The sequence below is a fragment of the Bombina bombina genome, chromosome 7, assembly GCF_027579735.1.
Source record: "Bombina bombina isolate aBomBom1 chromosome 7, aBomBom1.pri, whole genome shotgun sequence".
Lineage (NCBI taxonomy): Eukaryota > Metazoa > Chordata > Amphibia > Anura > Bombinatoridae > Bombina > Bombina bombina.
Genome location: NC_069505.1, coordinates 314,668,123 through 314,690,933, shown reverse-complemented (window position 1 = coordinate 314,690,933; position 22,811 = coordinate 314,668,123). Strand labels below are relative to the sequence as shown.

Here is a 22,811-nt window from a genome sequence, read left to right as displayed (position 1 = left end):
CTGGACTGAACTTGGTTATTTGTGGTGGATTAATTTATCCAACAATCATCAAGGACAACCCAGGTTTTTTGAAACAATTGTCCGTAATATCAAATATCATTATTGATTTGCAAAGAAAGATAACAAGATAATTGTTAACATTTGAGAATCGGATTAAATTATAAAGTTGATTAACATTTCATGCTCAATCTGAATCACCAACGCTAAATTTGTTTGGACAGTGTCCCTTTAAGAGATTTAAATAGTGTATTTACTTCTCTTCCTATCTTGACATACTTTGCTTGAAAAGCATATCGAGATAGGCTCAGTAGATGAAGATTGGTGGATGCACAGAGATGCCTTATGTGATTGTCTCAACCATGTGCATTTAAATTTCTTCTGTTGAGGATATCTAAATACTAAGATAAATTGATTTACATTTTAAAGTCTAAACAATCTTCTATCTCTACAGATCATTTGATACAATTGTTTGTTTGTAATGTCTATTTAAAAATAAAGATGCCATTGCACAATAACATATATGAGCACTTCAGACAAATACAAGCTGGAGGTTTATTTACTAATAACAAACAAACCTGTAGTTTAACATTTATAAACAGATTATCCAAGTTACTGACCTTATAACCTGAATTTGAACATTCAGAAATATTGCGTGGGAAACGCATCTTGAAACACCAGATTAGCATCTTTAAACATTAGAGTCTAATGTCACGCAATAGCACACAATCAATGTGCATTATGAAATACATTTAATAGAGCAATATCAATACTTCACAATAAGTCAATAAATGGATTTTATGAACAATAAAGAAATACAATATTAAATGTGTATTTGTATTAAAGAAACAGACCGTTATTAAACCGAGAAATGTCTACAACATTTAATAATGTGACAGTATTAGATTTTAAAGAGAATCTAATCATTAATATTTAACGGATCACGGATATTAAATCTGCGTCACACATATCCGCATGACAGGCCCATGAGTTACAAATAAGTCTACATGAAAAATGAAGTAACAGCACCACCATGAGGTATGTGTAAGGAAGTTAATAAGATATGAAACATTAAGGAACGGCCAATCAGAGTTCATCACACAAACACAACTTGAGTCAGGATGGTCTCACAGACATTCTAACAATATTTCAAACTTTTATCCAATCAGATGTACAGATAACTTGTCCCATGGTGCATCTCATGTTTACTTCACCATATAAAAGTCCATTACACGTTGCCATCTTTGTCAGTTCTCTAATGCCTGCAGGCAGTATATCTGATATTTTTTTAAATAAAAATTCTACAACCCAGCAGGCATGTCAGCTCCCAGGTTCACCAAGGAGGAGAGCGCTGCACTGGTCCACGCCGTCAAGGACTTTTATCCCCAGCTGTTTGGGAACAAGAGGAGGTTGACAGATGCGCATGTTAAGAAGGCCCTCTGGGAGTCTATCACCAATGCGGTTAAATTGGTGTGTGACGTCCAGAGGACCCAGGATCAGATCATGAGGAGATTCGGAGATATGAGGTTGCGGTTAACAAAAAAAGTCAACCTCATAAGGGACTGGGTACAAGCCCGTAAAAGAGGTGGCAAAAGAGAGGCCCCGCGGAAACTGTACCTACTCCCTTATGAGGTGACTTTATGCGAGCTCCTCAATCTCCGGGTCCCCAAAAGATTTAGATCCTCGCCATCCTCAGCCTCCTCTTCTTCCCTCCCAGCTGCGGGATCTGAAAGTCCTGACGCAGGGGCCAGGGCAGCTGCTTCTCCGTCCGGTGGCCTGGGAGGAGATGGAGAATCTGAACCAGGTAATTATCCAACTTCATATAATATCTTAATATTTGTTTTTTTATCAAAAAATGTGTATATAGTCAGATACTAAACCTATACAGATCTCACAACATACACTACATATGATGTTTAGATATCTGATTTTAGATTAGTGACACATGAAATAGGAATGATGTGTCTTGCGCTCTACAGAATATGCGTCACAGAGCGAAAATGAAATTTCGCATACACGTTAACATGGGTTTGCTGTAAGTGGCATTGCTTTACACATGTTGGTCAAATGACGGATGCGTAATTCCGCTTTGAATCATTGCGCAATGATCGCGAAAATGGAATTTCGCATACACGTTAACATGGATTTGCTGTAAGTGGCATTGCTTTATACATGTTGGTCAAATGACGGATGCGTAATTCCGCTTTGAATCATTGCGCAATGATCGCGAAAATGGAATTTCGCAGACACGTTAACATGGGTTTGCTGTAAGTGGCATTGCTTTATACATGTTGGTCAAATGACGGATGCGTAATTCCGCATGGAATCATTGCGCAATGACCGCGAAAATGGAATTTCGCATACACGTTAACATGGGTTTGCTGTAAGTGGCATTGCTTTATACATGTTGGTCAAATGACGGATGCGTAATTCCGCTTTGAATCATTGCGCAATGATCGCGAAAATGGAATTTCGCATACACGTTAACATGGGTTTGCTGTAAGTGGCATTGCTTTATACATGTTGGTCAAATGACGGATGCGTAATTCCGCTTTGAATCATTGTGCAATGATCGCGAAAATGGAATTTCGCATACACGTTAACATGGGTTTGCTGTAAGTGGCATTGCTTTATACATGTTGGTCAAATGACGGATGCGTAATTCCGCATGGAATCATTGCGCAATGATCGCGAAAATGGAATTGCGCATACACGTTAACATGGGTTTGCTGTAAGTGGCATTGCTTTATAAATGTTGGTCAAAATGAAATGTGAATTATTATATATGTGAAGAATACAGTATTCTTATTTTCAATATTATACATAATAAAAAAAGAAGAATCCAAATAAATTATAACATATGCCCATCAATTGATGAGAATGAAATAACACCAAAAAATAATTAAAGCTACAGTAAACAACACAACTGATTGAAAATAAGAGTACAGGATATATTTATCATGAATTGAATTGAGGAAATAATTAACTCATGAGACTACCAAAGGATTAATAGTTTTAAATTGATTTGCTAATAATGTAAAGATTTTAAACATGGCATGATTTGTATTAATGATATGCAATCCTCATTTAATATATTACAGATATGGATGTTGCTGCTGGATCCTTAAGGCAGGGCTTGTCACAGTATGGTATGTCTCATTTTAATTGACATTTGTCTTAGAAACATGGACAGAACATTACATACTAAATCCACATTGTTCAATATTTATATGTAATGTCCCTTTAATAGATGAAAATTAAATAATTCTTCGGATATCCTTAAATAACATATTAGATTTGAATTGCATGCTCAATCCCATTCATTACATCAACATATGGAGTAGAGAATTCATTAACACCAACATTGTCAAATCAATATAATTTTATATTAAAGGGATACTGAGCTACAATTATTAATGTTGTCATTCAGATAGAGTATGCAATATTAATAAACATTTAAATATAATACTATAATCATATGTGAAATATTCTATTGCTAAATGTATTTTAAAATCAAGAATGTACGTTTATCTGCATCTCAATTTTGGTTGACCAACCTGGGTTTTTATTGATGATTGGTGGATACCTTCAACAAACAATATTTATTGAATCCAATATTGCTTATCTGCCTTTAAGATTAAAATGTAGCAACATTAAAATTATAATAGGAGTCAATGTTAAATCATTTTGAACAGTTTGAACAGTGAAATCAATGATTTAAATAAATCATGTCAGTGTCCCTTTAATAAACAATAGATTCATTCATCTTTACATTCTTTGGATTAAACAATATTGATATATAATTCACATATTCACTGTTGGAGTTACTTTATAGATATCAGCATACTCTAACAGCACCATGATTACATATTTGTACTAATCAATTTGGTTTTGTATTGTGATAAATATGTGTTGTGTCCTAAACAAGATTACTGTACATTGCACAAATGGCTCGATGTGCCACATGTCTTTGTTTATATTTTTCAACAGCTGTTCTTCAAAATGTGGTTTGTGTGTATTCTTTTAAGAACATTGATCAATGGGTATATTTAGATATGCAATAGCATCGTATGAGATGAGTTTGATGTCTAATATAGTCTGAAATTAAACATATGTTCAATACATCATTTTTAACAGAATCCTCTTGATTCAATCAAGCATTTTTTGGTTTAATGACTGCTCTATACTTCACATTTTCAAGTTGATTAATCTTAAAATTCGATACAGATGTGATTTAGTGATATCCCAAATGTGTTTACTAATATATATCTATATCATTCATAGAGAGAGTTGGTGTGGGGAGCCCACAGGAATCCAGCAGTGACACAGAGCTGCCTTTGCGGTCTCCTGGTAAGTCCATTGACTCATTTATATGTCATTGAAGGTGTATTGGTAATCAATATTATGAGCATGATTCTGATGAAGCATAACATTTGAAACAAACATATAATTTTCTCTTCTGATTATATATTAATTTTCTTTGAATATTGAAAGATTAATAATTACAACTTTATTAGTCTACACATTTGTTATTCAGAAGATGTATATCATATGTTTGTTTCCATGTTCTTTTTTGACAACGGTCATCAAGTGATACACACATGAGAAATCTTAAATGTTCTATGTACTATGCTTTTATGATTTTTAAATTAATACAAACAATACATCGAAAATCTGAATCATTGAGAATAACAAATCTAATGTAATTTGTATGCTCCATCAAAATGATGTAAATCATAACTTTGGGTGTGTATATCTTTAATGCAACATTGATGTGTGTCTTTGAACAACAGTAACATATGTTATAATATCTGATCTTAACGTGTACACAACATGTTATGTTTTACAGAGATTGATTTAACATGTGTGACGGAGGAGGAAGAGGCTGCCTTGGAGTCTGATGGTATGTGAAATATATCTATCATGTTTCCAACATGTTGCTTTATTTGAAATTATTTTATTGAAGACATTCAAAGTCTACAGCTTTTGCACTTTAAAAAGGAATATTATTTGTCTGTTCAAATACACTACTGCCCCCTTTCTATATCAGGCAGCATGAAATTTTTTTTTAAAAAAATGTATAATTCATGCCATCATTATGTCACATGCATATTCCAGGCCAAAACACAATAATAATGTTATAATTGTACAGACAGTAATTGATATTCATCTGAGTGCCTATATGCATACCATATCCTCATTTCATAATTGTTTACAAATTCAAACACACTTCGAAGTATATTGAAAACATAATCAATTTGAAATGCGTTGATTTGATTTCATGATGTATGAGATGTTAATATATGTTTGGTTTTTTTTCAGATGGATCCGCCACTTCTGGTCATCTGGTTTCCGCCCCTGTCCAGTCCCCTGACCAGTCACAGACCCCTGCCCATGCCCAGACCCCTGCCCATGCCCAGACCACTGCCCAGGCACAGACCCCTGCCCATGCCCAGACCACTGCCCAGGCCCAGACCCCTGCCCAGGCCCAGACCCCTGCCCAGGCCCAGACTCCTGCCCATGCCCAGACCCCTGCCGGCCCTTCCCATTTTTCATTTCCTGTCCCTCCCAAAAAACGCCCCTACACCCCCCTTCGCCGCTCTCCCCGTATTATGGCCCGTACAGCTGCCCAGACCCCAACTCACCACTCCCCAGCTGTACGGCCTACCCCGGAGCAGCAGCTCATCCCTCCCCAACCCAATCCCATCCCTCCCCCATGTCTCAACCTTCATTGTCCTGGGTGTCAGATTGTCCTTCCCAGGCACAGCTGTAAGTATCAATCAAAATCAACATTATAAGATACTTAAAGGTACACTGAAGGTAAATATTTTCTATTGTGATTCAAATAGAGCATGCAATGTTAATCAAATTTATAATTTACTACTCTTATGAATTATTCTTCATTCTCTTGCTATCTTTATTGAAACAAAGAAATGCCTAGAATTAATTTTAAATAGAAAATAATTGTGGACATCATTTCTTTATTGTTGGATGAATGTATCCATCAACCAGCAGGGACAAACAAAGTTGATAAACAAATATGGCCTGCCCTAAAAACCGACATTCTTGCATTCAAAATCTAGCTAGAGAATTCTAACATTTAAAGAATATGTGTAATTTTTAAATATTTGTAATGTCATGCTCTATCTGAATCAGTCAATTAAATATTTAGGTTCAGTGTCCCTTTAATTTGATATCACTACATATACCAATCACCACTACTTGGATCCAACAATTTATGTACAAATGTTGATACATTATCTCTTGTCTAACCCAGTGGGAATGTAATTTCTTCAGGTTGCTATGTTTACACAGCTTGTCCTCAATGCCAAAATGTTTAAGGATAGGTGTGCTTACCACAGTATAATTAAAATATTTAAATTGCTAATGTAAGTACAATGTAAATCCTTTAACAAGATTTGATACAATCAAGCTGTATAAATGGATCATCGAAAACCAATTAAAGGGGACAACATGTTTGAGTAAACTGTCCCTTTAATGATTTCGGTCTGTCTGAATAACATATTTCATGTGTAAAGAATCAATTTAAACTAATTGATGTAAAGAATGATTTGTCTTTATGATGACAATGTATCTTTGCTTATTTTTTCGTCTGTTGTGTAATTATCCTTAATATTTAATTTATTCTTTATTTTAGGCTGTGACTCAGCATGGCTCATGCTAGAAGGTATAGCACGAGTAGAGCAGGCCGTGTTGAGGAACGCAGCTGTCCTGAGAGGGATGAACGACACCATGCAGGCCCAGCTCCGGGTTCAGGACTTGACTGTGCGTGAAATCATGCGATTAAGTTCAAGGCCTGAATCTGGAGCTGGACATGCACAGAACGATGAAGAGGATGACCAGTAAGTGGAGGATCTGGAGATGCTCCAAGGTCGCAGATAAGAATCCTCTGTCCACATGTTGATGTTTTGTTTTATTGTTGCCATTTGGCCTTTTTCAAAGTTTATTGTTGTGCCTGTTGCACTCTGTTACCTTGTCATATGTCTCCAATGGGGCTATGGCGGCCCTTGGCAACTCTCTTCATGGACTGTGATGCACTCTGTTACCTTGTCATATGTCTCCAATGGGGCTATGCTGGCCCTTGGCAACTCTCTTCATGGACTGTGATGCACTCTGTTACCTTGTCATATGTCTCCAATGGGGCTATGCTGGCCCTTGGCAACTCTCTTCATGGACTGTGATGCACTCTGTTACCTTGTCATATGTCTCCAATGGGGCTATGGTGGCCCTTGGCAACTCTCTTCATGGACTGTGATGCACTCTTTTACCTTGTCATATGTCTCCAATGGGGCTATGCTGGCCCTTGGTAACTCTCTTCATGGACTGTGATGCACTCTGTTACCTTGTCATATGTCTCCAATGGGGCTATGCTGGCCCTTGGTAACTCTCTTCATGGACTGTGATGCACTCTTTTACCTTGTCATATGTCTCCAATGGGGCTATGGTGGCCCTTGGCAACTCTCTTCATGGACTGTGATGCACTCTGTTACCTTGTCATATGTCTCCAATGGGGCTATGCTGGCCCTTGGTAACTCTCTTCATGGACTGTGATGCACTCTGTTACCTTGTCATATGTCTCCAATGGGGCTATGGTGGCCCTTGGCAACTCTCTTCATGGACTGTGATGCACTCTTTTACCTTGTCATATGTCTCCAATGGGGCTATGCTGGCCCTTGGCAACTCTCTTCATGGACTGTGATGCACTCTGTTACCTTGTCATATGTCTCCAATGGGGCTATGCTGGCCCTTGGTAACTCTCTTCATGGACTGTGATGCACTCTGTTACCTTGTCATATGGCTCAAATATTCCTTATTTTTACAAGATTATTTCTAAACGTTGTTGATGTTTTCTTACATACTAATAAAAGACATGTCATTGCACGATTCTTTGTCCTCATTCTTCATGTTATTTTTTGAAAGCTATAGTTTATCTTGTTGATCCTTAAAGGGACCTACCAAAAATATTTTTTTTAAAAAAAATCATATATGTAAGACAATTGTAAATGACTTTAAGATAAACATCTCCAATGTAATCTTATTATTTGTCTTTATATATTTTTCTCTTAGCTTTATCATTGCATGATTATGATTAGCATAGTAATTGTTTTATATATGTATATATAGATTGTTATTTGTGTATATATGTATATTTCAATTTTCACATCCATGTGTGTATTTAGAAACTCTGCATGAATTGATGCACCTTTAACAAATGATCTGAGGATTGATACAATGATATAATCCCTGTAAAGTGTTCATTTTATTGAAATAGTATTGTCTATGTGTATCCTCTTTTTAAAAACAAAATCATGTCCCTTTAAGTGATGGTGAGCACAATTGTTAATGAATGTATTTCCATTTCTAAAGCGTTTTTGTCCTTTTTACATGAACAAGGACATATAATCTTATTAATAAACAATCTTATTGTAATGTTGACAGCACATGTATTTCATTTTCAATTCTATCTTATTGTAAAAGTGTAACCAAATAAATCTCTGTGTGTAATGCAAATATTTTAGATGATGAATATTTTTTAACAAATATGTTAACAAAATACTTCTCCTCCCATATATGGCAATAGGTAGGCTGACCATATTTAAACTTAAATAAATGACACGTTTAATCAATCCATGTATAATTATTGTTATTCCAAAACAATCAAAACATATATTAAAACATCAATGGCATATGTATTTCTCATGTGTATCTTTTAAATGTTAAAGATATACACCATAGCTATAGTTCAAGGGACAGTCAAGTCCGAAAAGATGATTCATGATTTCGTGACATTCCTAGATAGCAATCTAGACACCTACTAGTTCCTAAAATATAAATACGTTTCTTAGTGATATGCCAAGCTGTCAACTGAGTCCTTGTATTGGCTGCGGTTTTTCAGCGATCTCGGATGCGCCATGTTGCTTAAGACGTCACCTGCCAGGCTGTCCAATGATTCCTTGTATTGACTGACGTTCTTACGTGATCAAGAATGTGCCTTTTATTGGATGGCGTTTTGACGCGATCAAGGATGCGCCTTTTTTTTGGGGCGTTCTTACGTGATCAAGAATGTGCCTTTTATTGGATGGCGTTCTTACGTGATCAAGGAAGCGCCATGTTAAGACGTCACATGCAAAGGTAAAAAAACGTCTGATTGGATTACGTAGTCCCGCAATATTTGTTTGTGCACGTTAAACACATTTGTGACTGCAGCCAATTTTAAAAACCTTTGCTAATATGTATTATTTGCATCATGTTACATTGTTGACCCATAGCTGATAAAGACCACCACATTCTCTTTTGCTGGATGTCTGGTTGAATAAACGAACGAAAGCAAAATGTTTTCATGCATATGATATTTCGAGGCAAGTGCAAATCTCTATAGTCCATGTTGTTTAATATGTTTGTCAACAATATGTTCCTTTTTCAGAAAAATGACTGTTGTGTTTAATGTTAAAGATATCTAATTAATAAATATGCGCTATTGTGTTAGAATAAAGTAATCAATATGCATTTAGCTTTATCATATGCTAAATATATGATGCCGACTTCTTCTAAATGTATTTTCGTTGTATATTTTATTAAAGGTTCATTAGACACTCACATTATAAATGAAATCTTTTAATTTGGTCTCTAGTTAGATAGTCCATTGTTTAACAAATACACGTTTCATTTTGCTTCTGTTCAAATAAAATGTAATTAATTATCAGACTCCTCGCCAAGCCTCTAAGTTTCATGTGAGTACCATCTCCAGCTTTCTCCTGTTTTGTGTATGATGGTGTATTGTCTTGTTTTACGGTTGTAATGGGGGTTCATCTATATTTTCAATAGAGCTAACCCGATTTTCTTTGAAAGTGTTTTAAGCTTTGTAATATTGATATCAGTATATGTTAATCTTGTTGTTTGTAGTAGTGTCTATTACATACAGTTCTGTTAAAAATATAGTATACTGTCCCTTTAATGCAAATGTTGATTTTTGTATCATGTATGAGTTCCACATTGTTTAATCTTCAAATATATTATTGTTAGCATATTTTCACCCCCCACTCCTAAAAGGACTTTAAACCATATTCATTGTTAAAACAAATGTCTTTCTAAAAAAAATAACACAATAATGTCTCTTTAAGAAAATAGACTTTATTTAACACGTCAATATAAATCTGATTTCAATATTAATTGTTTGAACAAGTACATGTAGATATACCAACAAGCTTCAAATATATGTTAACATATGTAATTTTGTTAAAGGGACAGTTTAGAAAACAAATAATGTTTTGCATTATTCTAAAAGTCAATTTTGTAATATCAATGATATCAAATGTTTCTCACCAATTAATCATTTGTCTGTGTTTATTTTAATTTGCTAGCTAAACCTATGAGGTTCGTGTGCTCATTTCCTAGAGCTTGAAGAGTGCATGTAATCATTATACAATTTGACCACTAGAGGGCATTTGGATAGCATTTGTATATGTAAAACCTTGTGCTCATACAGCATATTATTTACCATGTATTGATCATTGATATCTAAAATGTTGTTATGTCAGAACAACAAATAAGTGGTCATTTTTCATAGTCATAGATACAAGGTTAAGCACATAAGTCACACGTATTTCTCCATGTTTTGTTGTTTCCAACTTGATAATGCGTAATACAGTGTTTTCTTTGTAATCAATAATTTTCTGACTGTCCCTTTAAGCTGTGTTATTGGCATTCAAACAGTAATATGCCATCATGGATAATTGTAATGGTAATTTTGTTTGCGATTCGGGAAACAGTTTGGACATCACATCACAGAAACCAATCAATATCATGAACAAGGATAGGTATGTGATGATGTGGTTTTCACACACTTATAACCCACACTCTGCAAACAATCTGCCTCCATGGACCCGGTCCCATAGAAGTAGATTATATACAGAGTGTGGTCCACAAGTGTATGAAAACCACATCATCACATACCTATACATTACACATTAAATAAAAAAAACATTAAAGATGAAAATAAATACTTACTTCCTCTTCCTTCCCCTCTTCCCACGGGGCTGAGGCTCTCAGAGGGGCAACTGCCGACTCCGAAGAGTTCTCCTTGGAGATGTTGTGGGAAGAGTGGAAGGAAGAGTACTGGGACAACCAAGGTGAGGAGGAGAAGATGGCTGAGGAGGAGAAGATGGCTGAGGAGGAGAAGATGGCTGAGGAGGAGAAGATGGCTGAAGAGGAGGAGATGGCTGAAGAGGAGGAGATGGCTGAAGAGGAGTAGATGGGCCAGCAGGAGGAGATGGGCCAGCAGCAGGAGGCCCAGCAGCAAGAGGCCCAGCAGCAAGAGGCCCAGCAGCAGGAGGCGGACCAGGAGGCAGACCAGCATGCGCCTCCCGAAAAAAATTGAACATCTCTTGGTGCAGATTAATGATTCTGTTTTGGCCTTGTTCGATTCTATTAAGTATGTTTATTATTTGGTTTTGGCCTTCAATTATTTGATTTTGTCCATCAATAATTCGAGTTCGGCCTTCGATATTTTGTATCCGGGAGTTACGCATCTGGTCTATGTAGTCCAGTAGAACCCGCACCTCCGCTATTTCCTCTTGTTGTGCTTGGCGGGGTACCCGTGCACGGCGGGGTGCCCGTGCACGGCGGTGTGCGGGTCCTTGAGGGTCCTCTGGTTCCGCGGGCTCCTCCTCTGCTTCCAGGGCCTCTTCATCAGCTTCCGTGCGCTCTTCGTCACGGGGGGCCTCTTCCCTCCAAAGTGGAAATTCCTCCCCACCACTCTCATCCCGGGGAGATGGATGAGGCTGTGTTTCTTGTGCTGCCTCCTCCCCAGACTCTGTATATTTAAAAAAAAATATATATATATATTAGCATATTTGCAAATCAAGCTTTAAATGACTTAGCTTACGATACAATTACAAATGCAGAATCATTAATCCACTTTGAAATCTAACAATCAATACGATTTCCGCATTTTCTAAACCGTGTTTGTGATATCTCTGGTCAATCTGAATGTTTTCGCGTTTGTTTTCAGTCTGTTTAAATGCACACCTAACCTATAGCCTAGATACTGATGTAACCGCAAAGTAATTGTGAATGCGTGTAAACAACGTTATAGCATTAATCTGATCCTTAAAGGGACATGAAACACAATGTTTTATCTTTCATGATTTAGAAGCATACATTTATAATCAACTTTCTAATGTACTTTTCTTATCTAATTAGCTTCATTCTCTGGATATTCTTTGCTGAAAATCATATCTAAATATGCTTATAAGATGCTGATTGTTAGCTGAATATAGCTGCCTCCTGTGATTGTTTCACCGTGTGCATGCCTATTTCTTCATTAAAATATATCTCAAGAATGATTCAAATTAGGTACTATAAGTACATTTGAATGTTTTGTCAAATTGTATTCGCTACCTCAATCATGAAAGTAAAGGTTTGCGTATAGTGTCCCTTGAAATACATTCGTATGTGAATTTATTGTTCAATGAGCTTACCGTCAGATGAGAGTGGCAGGTTCCCGGTATCAATTCCTCCGATACCGACTATATCCACCTCGGAGATGCTGGGCCGCAACATTTCCTCCCATCGGCAGTACTCTATTTCTAGGGCAGGTCCGCCACCGGTTCCTGCGGCATGTCGGGCCTCCAGGCTTAACTTTTTCTTGAGATCCATCTTACAGTCCCGGTAGCGATGTTTTATCGAATCCAGATCTCTGTTCTGGCCACCCACTGCATTGACTGCATTTCTTATCTCATTCCAGAGCCTCCTCTTGTCAGTCGGGGTAGTCTTTTGGTGCTGCAGCCTCCTATACCTGGCCATATAGGCCTCTACGAGGGCCTCCTTCTCCTCCATCGAAAACCTCGCCTCCCTAGTCGCCTTGGCCTTCCCCTGTGACGATGCCCTCTGTTTCCCGGACTGTGAAGCCCTACTCTGTCCGCCACTGGGCCCAGCCACTTGTTCATCTTGAACCAAGTGGCTGGGTCCACCCACCGCTTCCACCCCCGCTTCCTGCCCCCCTTCCTGCCCCCCTTCCTGCCCTGTTCCTCTCCCCCTCCCTCTCCTCCCCCCTCTACCTCTCCCCTGCCTGGCCTCCATCTGTTCCCTAAACTAAACCCCAAATAATCAAACAAAAAGTGAGTGTGATGAAATGAAAGGGGGTCAAAATAAAGAACTAAAAAGACAAAAAAAGTGCTGAAAGTGTGAGAGGGATGTAAAAAAACAAAGAGGGTAAGGAGTATTTAAATAAACCAAAAGAAGCAGAAGACTAAAAGGAGGATATGTAAACTAAATGTAACTAGGGGATGGGTATGGGATGGGTATGGGGTATGGGATAAGAGTAAATGGGATTACAGGGAATGGGACTACAGGGAATGGGGTATGGAGTGTAGTATGAGGGGGTAGGGGGTATGGAGTGTATGTAGTGTTATTGATAAGTGTATGTATGTATTGAATGTGTTTGTGTGTAAATGTGTTACGTGTACAGAAAAATCACTCGCTCGCTAACTCACACTACTACTAATTCTCACTAACACACTACTACTAATTCTCAGTAACAAACACTCCCACTAACTCTCACTAACTACCACTAACTCAGGCTCCCACTAACAACTCTCACTAACAACTCCCACTCCCACTAACTCACTCACGCTCCCACTAACAGACTCTCTCCCACTCCCACTAACTCCCACTAACTCACTCACGATAACACTAACAACTGACTCTCTCACGCTAACACTAACTCACTCACAATAATGCACCAACTCTCTAATCTTAAACCTCCAATCTCCAAAGACCCACCAGCAACACAGTCAAAGAAGCCCTGCTTGTGTGGTGCTTATATACCCTTTGTAAATGTTTAATGATGTACCAATTTCCGTTGTAAATTGTGTTCAGGTGTGCTTTATTAGCAATTAATATTAGTGCAATGTGTAATAGTTGTGTGAATTTGCGCATGCTCATTTTGAGTTAGTATTTGTGGAATGTGTAGAATGCGATGATGTCATTGTGGTCATTTTCTCTAACATTGTCCAATAGTATTCTTTTTAAATGTGAATTTGCGATGGTGTGTTATTAGTGAAGTGTTGTATATGTATGTTTGTCCTAATATATAGTGATATTGAATGCGATTATTTTTCTAGTGTATGTATATATTTTTTATTCCTTGTTGTTATTTTGCGAATTTCCGCATCTTAAAGTATATGCGTATTCCCCGTATTAAATTTTATTAAAAATCCCCCCGTTTGTGAATGTGTAATGCTTGTGTGCTTTGTTGATTGATTGTTGTTGTGACATTTGCGGCGTGTTATTGTTGTGCATGATGTGGTATGCGTCATATGACCGAGCTGTGCGTATTTCTCGCGAGATCGAGTGTTAGGTGAAAAAAGCTATTTTTTTGCATTTCCATTGATCTCTATGGGAGACTGTTTAACGCGGTCAGTATTCCGCGTGTGACATACACGCGTTAGGAGCATCGTTAGATGGTCTTTTTTGTACTCTAAATACCGGAGTCAAACAATGCCGTGCGTTAGACATAAAACACGCTTGGCGTTAGCAACCCATCTACCGCCGAACTCCAAATCTAGCCGGTAGTTTCCCGATGGCTGATATCTATCACTGCTTTTGGAAATGTCCTAAGATCCAAAAGTTTTGGCATAGAATACATTTTTGGCTTGAAAAACTATGTAATTGCACATTTAAATTTCAGAATGTCCATATATTTTTTCTTATAAATAACTCTAGTTTAATTAGGGTTAATACCTTTTTGAATACCATAATCCTCTCAGGCAGGAATTTAATCCTTAAATATTGGATTTCCAAAAAAAACCCGCAGTTAACTGAATTAAAAAATATATTGTTAAATCAAATGACTTTAGAACAATTCGACTTCACTGATAACTTAGAAATAAGAAGTAAACAATTTTTTTTTAAATGTATGCCTCTAATTTCTTCTTTGCCAAAGATAATGTGGCCTTTTCGGGGCTCAATATTTCTGGAAGAAGCTATGCTAAGAGGTGATTTACCTAGCATATATAGCTAGAACACCTTTAAATTGCTGTTGACCAATAAGAGCCAATTCTTTTTTTTTTTTTTGAAATATCATTTTTATTCGGGAGGACAAAATTCACACATAAAACAAAAGTACATGATACTTTCACATTACAGCAGGAAGTGGATATTCATTACAAAGACCTCGGGTAAAGTACAAGTTCCAAATTTAACATGTTATTTACTGGGTCAAGATAACAGTTGAAAATCAGATTTCCGTTTATATCAAAAAATGGGCACAGCAGTGTTGCATAAGTCCTAGTCCCAGACTCCACATATTTTTTCCGTTTTCTTTACAACAAACAAAACCATAAACCTAACTAAACAGTATATCTCTAGCTAACAAGTACAAATAGTAAAACCTCTATCAGAGGTAATCATTACGGACCTTGTGAGAAAGGACCGTTGGGGTGCTGAGGCCTGGCTGGGAGAAAAAAAAAAAAAAAGGGGGGAAGAGGAGGGGGGGAGGGGATATTGTAGTGTTAGTGGTAGGGGAGGGGGGGAGGGCAAAAGTACAGGTAAGTTACAGAGTTTGACCTGATATCCCCTATAGATTTTTAGTTGAGTAGATGATCCCAGTCTCCTCTAAGTGCGTCTTCCATGAAGGCAACCAAATCCCTGAAAGGTCTGAGGATAAGCCTCTGGACCTCCAGTTCGAAAGTGAGTATAAGTCTGCGCCATTTACGTAGGAACCGGCCTAATCTATTCTGAACATCGGTTCTCACGTCCATCTGTTCTATGAAAATTTGTGGTTTTAGCAAATTTTTGAAACCCCTGAAAGAGGGACCTTTGTCTGCTATCCAATGTTGTAGTAAGTGTTTCCTAGTCACTAAGATAATTAGGCTCAGTACTGAGTCTTGTTGTCGGAGCCTCTCATCCCACAACAGAAATATTATAGTTTCAGGGAGTAAGTCAATCTGTATCTGTAACCACCTTCTCAGCCAGAATTGTATCTTTCCCCAGTATTGCCTAATTGGGGGGCACTCCCATATGCAATGGAGAAGCCCGGGGTTAGCTAAGGCGCATTTAGTACACTTGTTCGGTGAGGACGGAGCCCATTTTGCCAGTGTCCTTGGGGTGAGGTAGGCCCTGTGGAAAAAACGTATTTGGGATTCCCTGTATGAGGCTGACAAAGTAGCTTTCCTGGTCTTTTCCAAGCTGTTCCTTACCTCTACCCAGGAGACCTCTCTCAAACCCTCTCTAACCCAACCTGTCTGTATTGAAGACTGATGAGAAGTGAAAAGGTGCTGTAGAAGTGTCTGGTAGATTTCCGAAAGCGAGAACCTACCCATGGTGTATAGTGTCTGAGAAAGGCGGAAGGGAGAACCCTCCCAAAAGTCTGTACCGTCTCTGATCAGCGCCCCCACATAGTGGCGAACCTGTAAGTAGGCATAGAAATGTGTCCTAGGTATATTGTAGTCTCTCTGCAAGGCTCCAAATGTTTTGATTGCTTTTGATAATGGATCTAACAGGTGTTAAGAGCTAATTCTTTTATTGATCAGGCCAGAGCGGTGGGAGTAGAGAGGGGGTGATGGGGAATTATTATTATTATTAGTTTTATTTATTTTTTTATTTTTTATTTTATTTAAATTACAACTCAACAGGCCTGTTGAATATCATCTTGGTTCACTATTGCTTTTTTTGTTCATGTTTACTATATGTGTTAATTTGTGACTCTTTTTTTCCTAAGATGATGTTATAAGATATGGAAAATCAATAAAAAGATTTATAATAAAAAAAAAAAAAAATCGAATTAGCATTTGCATATCTTAGCCAATTTAGTGTCTTTTGTATTGCTTCGTGAGTATGGCACCATGATTTTACACCTCTATTAGATAACCAAGGTGTTGGCTAAAACCTATTGATTGTACAGATACTCAGGAGGACAGTCGCATTATACAGTTGGTAGTTAAAATTATATCACAGTGAACTAAATTTACTTTTCTCATCTTTAAAATTATTTCTTATTTATTCCTATTTTTGGAATATGAGGCCAATTCTTACAATGCTCATTATCAGTGTGGATGTATACTCACAATCTTATACAGAGAAGCACGTGTATTATTACTATTGCTTATTAATGAGTTATATATTCGGGGGGGGGAAGCCAAAAACTGTTTTACACCAGGGCCCTCTGCTGAGTAGGTCTGGTACTGCAACTAGCTCACGGCTGCTATTTTTTTTCATCACCCTGTATCTTAGAATACAGATTTCACTAACCCAGTACTATTATACTACTTTATTAGTGTTGCTTGTGTATTACAACTGATCATTATATATACATATATATCTATATAAAAAGGCTAGATTACAAGTGGCGTAGTATTTTTTTTTTATTTTTTTTTCAAATTTCCTTTATTGTTGATAGTAAAGTAAATACAGAACAATCTCAAAATAAAAAAACATAGTATAAAACAGTGAGTACAAGCTGGACATCATAATTCTATTACAGTTCATCTTTTCCATTGAAAACATAAAACACTTGTTCAGTGGGATGCCAAGTAGTCTTCCCAAAGGAATCTCATATTACCATATAAGTCTAGTTGTCGTGATTGACCATAATGGTACCTCTCTAGAGACAGTAGATGTGTAATATGTTCTTTCCATTCAGATACTGTAGGGACCCGCTGTTTCTTCCACAATCGTGGTATCAGTTGTTTAGCCCCATTTATCATAACATTTACTAATTTTAATCTCAGTTTACATTTCAGTTTAGTTGGGGAATTAAACAGAAAAAACAGTGGATCCATCCCCATCTTATAGGATATACACTTTTCTATTTCTTTATCAATGTCCATCCAAAATTTCCGGATGTACGGACATTTCCACTATATGTGGGACATAGATCCTACTTCACCACATCCTCTCCAGCATACATTCTCTACGTTAGCATATATTTTTGAGAGCCTAAGTGGGGGGGGTCTATACAATAATTTCACATTCATTTCAGTAATAGATATCGAAGGAGAAGTCCTTCCCATATTTATAAAGATTTTCTCCCATTCACTAGGTGAGATTTCTCTCTGTAATTCAGTTTCCCATGTCTTACAGTAGGCTGGTAGTGATCTAGAGTGGTAGGTTATTAATAAGCGGTATAACAGTGATAGACCACCTCTAGTAGGGAATTGTGAGAGACAGGTGCTCTCAAACAAAGTAGGGGGTCTAAGTAATTTGGGTTTCTGAGGGTTGCTAAAGATAAAATGTGACAGTTGTTGTCTACTGTACCAATCATTTGCTAAAAGGGGAGTCAATTCTAGTACTTCCTCCTCTGACTTTAACTTGTCTTCACGTACAACTGTGTAAATAGGGATAAGTGAGTTAACGGTGAATGAGGACTCCTTCGTAGGTTGACGACCTATAGGAATCTCAGGGTTATTGAGTATCGGTGTGACTGGAGAGGGATTTGTGGAGATACCCGTGTTCTTATTAATGGTATTGTCCCATACTTTTAATGTCTCTGTCACAATACAGGAAGGTGCTTTGCTAATATCTCTGTGTATCTTAGTGGTCCAGCAAATCCCACCTAGGTTAGGGCTGTTAGCTAACTGTTGCTCCAACCTGACCCATTCCATATGTTCCCCATGTTTACACCAGTCTATAACTCGGGTAAGAATAGCTGCTTGTCTGTAATAAGTTAGGTTAGGAACGCTTAGTCCACCATTTTTCCTATTTCGATACATAATCTTTTTGGCTATTCGTGGCCTTTTATTTTGCCAAATATATGAATTAAACATGGCTTGCAGGGTATTCAGGTATGATTGTGGGACTGGGATGGGGAGTGTTTGAAATTTATAAAGAATCTTTGGTAAACTAGTCATTTTAAGTGCTTCCATCCTTCCCATCTAGGATAAACTTTTATTTTCCCAACTATTTAATTCTTGTTGGAATTCTCCCAAGAGATGTTGGAAATTTTGTTGGAACAAAAGCTGCTGATTAGGTGATATCTGAACCCCTAAGTATTTTATAGATGAGTTTTGTATTTGTGTCATGTATATCCCTTTAAATCCTGTATCTGAACCCTATAAAAGTCTCCTCCCCCAACCTCTCTTTGCTTAGTATTGTCTTCTGTTACCTGGATCACATTAACTACTGTCTAAGTAGTTCAGCTAAGCCTCCACTTAATTTACCATCTCTCCTTTGTCAGCTGTAACCTGGAAAACAACCACTGCTGCAGCATTAAGCTCTCTCTGCCCTGGCAGTCTGAAGTAAGAGCTTCTGTTAAGGTAATCTTTACCTCTCCTTTCACAGGCAAATTCCTGGATACCCTGTTGGAATTGTAAGTTTTACCTTCCTTACTGGCACCTCCTCCTGCTCTCCAGCACTTCCTGACTCAGTCTGCAAGCTGTTACACAGAAACGGATTTCACAGCACCTCTCTCTGTCTCTCATCACACTGTAGCTGCCAAACGAACTGCAACTCCTGGGGTGAGATTACTTTAAACTTGTTTTCTAAAACTCTGCACATTTGCCTTGCAAGACTTGATTTATATATTGCCTGCATTCTCTAGACATTCCTGTAATTAATCCTGAACTTGCTGCATCTGTTTATAAAGAGACTGCACCATTGTTTCTGATATCCATATTAACTGGAATACAAATAATCTGCAATATTGAGTGTGATTGATTCATTTTATCCTGTCTGTTGATAACTTTGCTACACTGGGAGTGTTTGTTATACCTTGATATTTGGAGTGGTTACAGCTCAAAGCACCAATATTTAAAGAGACAATTTGCAATCTCTGCATCACATTGCTGCTATTCCCTTTTGGGCCCTCAGTCTATGAGCAGAACAGGGATTATTTTATTAATTCCGCTATTTTGTGAGACTGAGTGGAACTTGAACCTAATTCCCAATTCTTAATAGAGTCCAGGTATTACAATTTGATAGTGATATTCTTGTGCTATTTCTTGCATGTCTGTTTCAGGGGTGTGTATTCCTAACATTTCTGATTTCGTGGGGTTGATTTTGAACCCAGAGAATTTACTATATATATCCAGCTCGGCTCTTAATGCTGCTATGGATTATAAAGGGGATGTAAGTGATAATATGAGGTCATCGGCATATAATGCCTGTTTGTATTGAGTATCTTGTACCGTAATACCTTTTATATTCGGGTTATGTCTAATCGCTGCTGCAAGGGTTTCAATTGTCAGCACAAATAAAATATGCGACAGCGGACAGCCCTGTCTGGTTCCGTTATTAATCCAGATCTTGTTGGAAAGAGAGTCATTTAATTTAATTTTAGCTGTGGGGGCGTTATATAGTGTAAATATTTTGTTTATAAAGCTTTCACTCATACCAAATCTTATCAATGTACTTTTAAGGAAGGACCAGTTTAGCCGGTCAAAGGCCTTTTCTGCATCCATGGCCAAAAAAACAGCTGGGATGTTACGTGTTTGTGCATATTCCATCAGATTCAAAATTTTAATGGTATTGTCTCTCGCCTCTCTATGGGGGATAAAGCCTACTTGATTTGTGTGTCTAAGTTTCGGGAGAATTTTATTTAGTCGTTGGGCTAGAATCTTTGCATATAATTTTACGTCCATATTTAAAAGGGAAATTGGCCTATAACTTTGAGGTTCATCTGAGGGCTTCCCTGGCTTTGGAACTACTGTTATGTGGGCTTCTAGCATGTTTGGAGGAAATGGGCTGTGGACATTAACTTTGTTAAACATCTCTAATAGGTGGGGGATTAGCAATGGGGCAAGAGTTTTATAGTATTAGATGGAGAAGCCATCTGGGCCGGGGCTTTTCCCTGCATTGAGATCATAAATCGCCGCCTTCACCTCTTCCGGGGTGAATGGGGCATCTAAGTCTCTTACTTGATCTTCGTCTAAAATAGGAAGCAGGATTTCTCTCAAATAGTTTTGTAGGTCTGGAACCTCTATGGGCCTATCTATGGTATCAGAGATATTATAGAGCTGTGTATAGTACTGCTCGAATTGTGTGAGAATATCTTTAGTAGAGTGGACCTTTTTGTTTTTAGCTGTTTTTATTTCATGTACAAAAGATTTAAATTTTTTAAGTTTAAGAGCCCTCGCTAGGAGTTTGCCTGCTCTATTGCCTTCATAGAAAAAGCGTTGCTTAAATTTCGAAGTGGTGGCTGCATGTTCCTGTAATAGTAAGTCATGAAGGGCCTTTCTAGTGTTTTGGAGTGACAGTTGTACGGATTGGTCCTCCTGGTTTTGTCTATGTTTATGTTCTAAAACTGAAAGTTTCGAGGAAAGGTCTAGATATTTCTGTCTTGCTATTTTTTTAAATTGTGCTTTTCTTTTAATGAATTCTCCTCTCATGAAGCACTTGTGCGCTTCCCAAACTGTAATAGGGTCCATATCATCAGTTGAATTAAAAGTAAAATATTCTTGCAGTATTTCTTGTGTTTTAGTTAATTGTATGTCTCCTCTTAGTAAGGAGTCATCCATTTTCCATATATACGGGGCAACTGGGGTATGGGGCCATGAAATGTCAAAGAATACTGCTGAGTGGTCTGACCACACTGTGTGCATGATCCCTGCTTTCTTAATGTGTTCCAGACCTATCTGGTTAATAAGCAGGTAGTCAAGACGGCTATATGTCCTATTTGGAGAAGAGAAAAAGGTGTATTCCCTCTTGTCCGGGTTGTGTAATCTCCAAGTGTCATACAGATTATAATCACGCATCAGTTTCCACAAATGTTTAAGTGTACGCCTAGATGTGCTGGGGTTCGGGTTGGAGCTGTCTACCACTGTATGAATAGGTATGTTAATGTCCCCCCCAATAAAAACTAGCCCTTTAGCTATGTCCAGTATATGTCTAAATGTCTTTTTGTAAAAGGGTAGTTGAAGGGTATTGGGCGCATAGACATTAATTAAGGTTACTGGCCTACCATATAGCAGTCCAAAAACCCCTAAAAAACGGCCTTCAGTGTCATTATGTGTTTGAATATGATGAAAGGGGATAGATTTGTGCAACAGAATGCTCACTCCGCATTTCTTTGAAATACCAGAACTATGGAAATGCCTATTGTACTGTGAGCTCATATAACGTGGTTCATGTGAACGTTTAAAGTGCGTCTCTTGCAGAAATAGGATATCACCTTTTCTTTTATAGAAATCTGACATGGCTACAGATCTTTTAATTGGAGAGTTTAAACCCCTAACGTTTTGTGTAATAAATTTAAGTGTTCTATTTGGGGCAGTCATTGGCAATTAAACTAATCGATTGCACTGAAAAGTGTCTCATATAACATCCAGCACTGAACAATATTATTCTTCTGTTATAATGTTCAATTTGTGATTTATACAAACTTTGTAGGAAATTCACATATAAATTCAAACGAAAATAAAAACAAAAATACAACACACATATCTCAAACAAATACAGTGAATCAGCGTCTCTCCTATCTCCGGAGAGAAGCCATTGGACCATAGTGATCCAAATTCAAAAGGGGATCAGGCTAGATTAGAACAATTTGCAGTGTATCTTATTACTTAATCATATAGAACTAGGGGCTGTCTCTCCCCATACTATTTTTTTTTTTTCCCCTTTCCCCCCTCCCTCTCTTAACCTTTCACCATAGCTTTTCCATATCTCAATGTAAGGTAGATGCCTATATATTCTATACTAGGTAAAATACCAAACCCCTTAACATTTAAACTTTCAACGTTACCCACTTCTGTGAGAGAGAGTAGTAACATTGCAATGTAAATTTTCGAGTCTCAAACATATAAACTATTAAAGTCAAAACTATACTTTACGGGATTGTTACTCTTCATCAACAGGAA

General features: G+C 37.6%; 1 long non-coding RNA gene across 1 annotated transcript in view; it reads left to right on the top strand.

Annotated features, from left to right (window-relative positions):
• Window positions 1–19,471, top strand: part of LOC128666384 (uncharacterized) — a 64,133-nt gene extending 44,662 nt beyond the window's left edge. The window contains exons 2-3 of the long non-coding RNA XR_008403237.1: window positions 19,297–19,324; window positions 19,447–19,471. This is a non-coding gene — a long non-coding RNA (uncharacterized LOC128666384). The remainder of the gene's footprint in view (window positions 1–19,296; window positions 19,325–19,446) is intronic.
• Window positions 19,472–22,811: the final 3,340 nt, after the last annotated feature.